At 41.5% G+C, this 3709-nt stretch overlaps 1 pseudogene; it reads left to right on the top strand.

Annotated features, from left to right (window-relative positions):
• The first annotated feature begins 1462 nt into the window (after window positions 1–1462).
• LOC146915832 (uncharacterized) lies at window positions 1463–2928 on the top strand (annotated as a pseudogene).
• Window positions 2929–3709: the final 781 nt, after the last annotated feature.

The raw sequence follows: 3709 nt of genomic DNA, 5'->3' as shown, positions 1-3709 counted from the left end.
GCAGGATAGCTCGCCATTGCGAGCAGGACCTTAGGAATCCCAGAATGTGCGCTTTGCTCTCCATTGCGAGCAAAGTTACTCGCCACTGCGAGTTAGGCTGTTAGTTGCCCAAAATTGTCCCGATGCGATCCTTTCGCACGTGTAGTCTTGAGATGACCTTAGAAGTAAGTTAGAGAGCTGTTTAGGATGTTTTCATAAGCTCCAGAAGTCTGTTATGGTGACTGAAATTAGAGGTGTTGCTGCATGAATGCTATAATGATGTTTTATGATATTTATATTGATGTAATTAATTCTTTATGTGAATGTTAACACATTCAAGCGTTGTTAATTGTTGTATGTTGCTGCTGTTTTCTGTTGACGACTGTTAGTGTCTTGAGGTCGCATGAGTCGGTCTATGTTGTTGGAATTTTAAGAAGTTGTCCATGATTATGAGTCGTATGAGTTGTACACGTCGTTGTCTAAGTTGTTGGAAGTTGAGTTCATTGCATACTCATTAAAGTTGGGGGCTTTAGGCCCGGCAGCCTTTGTGCTCATTAAAGTTGGGGGCTTTAGGCCCGGCAGCCTTTGTGCTCATTAAAGTTGGGGGCTTTAGGCCCGGCAGCCTTTGTGCTCATTAAAGTTGGGGGCTTTAGGCCCGGCAGCCTTTGTGCTCACACGTTGAAGAGCCTATTATGCTCATTTTGTTGTTGATTGGTACCACATGCATTTGCATATCAAGAGGTTCATGATGTTTAAGTTGTCAAGATGTTGTCGAGTCGATAGAGTTGCATGGTTAAGGATGAGTTGTGCCGTCAAGTTGAGTGTTAAGTTGATTATGATTTGTGATGAAAAATTATGCTAATTGTTAATTGTTGATATGTTATTAATGTTTAAGTTGTTAAATGCATTTTATTGGATTATATTCTTAATGTATTGATTATGAAATCTCACCCCTTCTGCGTATATGTTGCCTCGACCGTGGGTAATGTGCAGGTAATAAAGATTAGAGGCGTTCGTGAGTGGACTCCTCAGTTGGTGTCTAGGTGCTCTGATACGTAACGGGATGGGGGCTTGCTTTTACTTCTATTCCTTACGTGTCTCTTTTGTGAACTAATTTATGAGATTTTCCAATAAGGCCTGCGTGCCAAGACTTTAAAATGTTGAACTATTTTCCGCTGCAATAGTTTAAGATATTTCATGATGTTGAATTTGAAGGATAATCATTATTATCCATTTTATGATTTAAATGAAGTATGTGACATTCCGTTGTGATCAAAATACTCTGATTTTAAATGAAATTTTTATGTTGGGAAAACGGGGTGTTACAATTGGTATCAGAGCAGGTCGGTCCGTCCGGCCAAGTAGTGAGTCGAGTTGTGTCTTTAGGAGTTGGAATACCACTATTATGATATTCTAAATGTTGTGTGTTGTGCAGAGAAGAGACCTAGAGGCTGCGAATCTTATTTGCTATAAGAGGACTAGAATGGCTGGAAGAAATGATGCTGCGATTGCTGCTGCTTTGGAAGCTGTAGCCCAAGCTGTAGGACAACATCCAAATGCTGGTGCTGGTGCGAATGCTGATGTGAGAATGTTGGAGACCTTTCTGAGAAATCATCCTCCTACCTTTAAAGGAAGGTACGACCCTGATGGAGCACAGACGTGGCTCAAGGAGGTTGAGAGAATTTTCAGAGTTATGCAATGTACTGATGATCAGAAGGTGCGTTTTGGAACGCATATGCTGGCTGAGGAGGCTGATGACTGGTGGGTGAGCCTCCAACCTACCCTAGAGCAGGATGATGCAGTTATTACTTGGGCTGTGTTTAAGAGAGAGTTCCTCAACAGATATTTTCCTGAGGATGTTCGCGGAAGAAAAGAGATCGAGTTCCTTGAGCTGAAGCAAGGAAACATGTCGGTGACAGAGTATGCAGCAAAGTTTGTGGAGCTGGCTCAGTTCTATCCACACTACACTGGGGACAATGCTGAGTTCTCTAAGTGTATCAAGTTCGAGAATGGTTTGCGTGCTGATATTAAGCGAGCCATTGGTTACCAACAGATCCGTGACTTTTCTGCTTTGGTGAGCAGATGCAGAATCTATGAAGATGACAGCAAAGCTCATTATAAGATTATGAGTGAAAAGAGGGGTAAGGGCCAACAAAGTCGCCCAAAGCCTTACAGTGCTCCTGCTGACAAAGGAAAAGGAAGAGCTAATGATGAGAGGAGGTCAAATAAGAAGGATCCTGGTGCTGAGGTTGTTTGTTACACTTGTGGCGAGAAAGGCCATAAGAGTAATGCTTGCACTAAGGATATTAAACGGTGCTTTCGTTGTGGCAGTAAAGGACATACACTTGCAGAGTGTAAGCATGCGGACATTGTGTGTTTTAACTGCAAAGAAGAGGGTCATATTGGGTCTCAGTGTACGAATCCGAAGAAGACTCAGACTAGAGGGAAAGTGTTTGCTTTGACTGGTACTCAGACTGAAAATGAGGATCGTTTGATCAGAGGTACTTGTTATATTAACAATACTCCTTTAGTTGCTATTATTGATACTGGTGCTACACATTGTTTTGTTGCTTTTGATTGTGCTTCTAAGTTGGGTCTTGCTGTGTCTGATATGAGTGGAGAAATGGTCGTCGAAACTCCAGCTAAGGGTTCGGTGACTACTTCTCTTGTTTGTTTACACTGTCCTTTGTCTATGTTTGATCGTGATTTTGAGATTGATTTAGTTTGTCTGCCTCTGAGTGGAATGGATGTAATTCTTGGTATGAACTGGTTAGAGTACAACCATGTTCTTATTAATTGTTTTAGTAAGTCGGTGCGTTTCTCTTCTGCTGAAGAGGAAAGTGGAGCAGAATTTTTGTCTACTAAGCAGCTGAAGCAATTAGAACGCGATGGGATCTTGATGTTTTCCTTGATGGCATCCTTATCTTTGGAGAATCAAGCAGTGATTGATAAGTTGCAGGTGGTGTGTGATTTTCCTGAGGTTTTCCCTGATGAAATCCCTGATGTACCACCGGAGAGAGAAGTTGAATTTTCTATTGACCTTGTTCCGGGAACGAAGCCTGTGTCTATGACACCTTATCGTATGTCAGCTTCTGAGTTGGCTGAGTTGAAGAAACAGTTGGAGGAATTGCTAGATAAGAAGTTCATTAGACCGAGTGTTTCACCTTGGGGAGCGCCGGTATTGTTGGTTAAGAAGAAAGATGGAAGTATGAGGTTGTGCATTGATTATCGACAACTTAATAAAGTAACTATAAAGAATAGATATCCACTTTCTAGAATTGATGATTTGATGGACCAGCTGGTGGGTGCACGTGTGTTCAGCAAGATTGATTTAAGGTCGGGTTATCATCAGATTAAAGTAAAAGATGAAGACATGCAGAAGACGGCCTTTAGGACGCGATATGGTCATTATGAATATAAGGTGATGCCTTTTGGTGTGAGTAATGCGCCTGGCGTGTTTATGGAGTATATGAATCGTATTTTCCATGCATTTTTGGATCGCTTTGTGGTTGTGTTCATCGATGATATTTTGATTTACTCTAAGACAGAAGAAGAACATGCAGAACATTTGAAAATCGTTTTGCAAGTGCTGAAAGAGAAGAAGTTGTATGCTAAATTGTCTAAGTGTGAATTCTGGTTGAACGAGGTAAGTTTTCTGGGCCATGTTATTTCTGGTAGTGGTATTGCAGTCGATCCATCTAAAGTTGAAGCAGTATCACAATGGGAGACT

The sequence above is a fragment of the Medicago sativa genome, chromosome 6 (genome assembly GCF_051527215.1).
Source record: "Medicago sativa cultivar Bolivia chromosome 6, Bolivia_mono, whole genome shotgun sequence".
Classification (NCBI taxonomy): domain Eukaryota; kingdom Viridiplantae; phylum Streptophyta; class Magnoliopsida; order Fabales; family Fabaceae; genus Medicago; species Medicago sativa.
The sequence above is the reverse complement of the archived record's forward strand: the minus strand, read 5'-3'. Positions and strand labels throughout refer to the sequence as shown.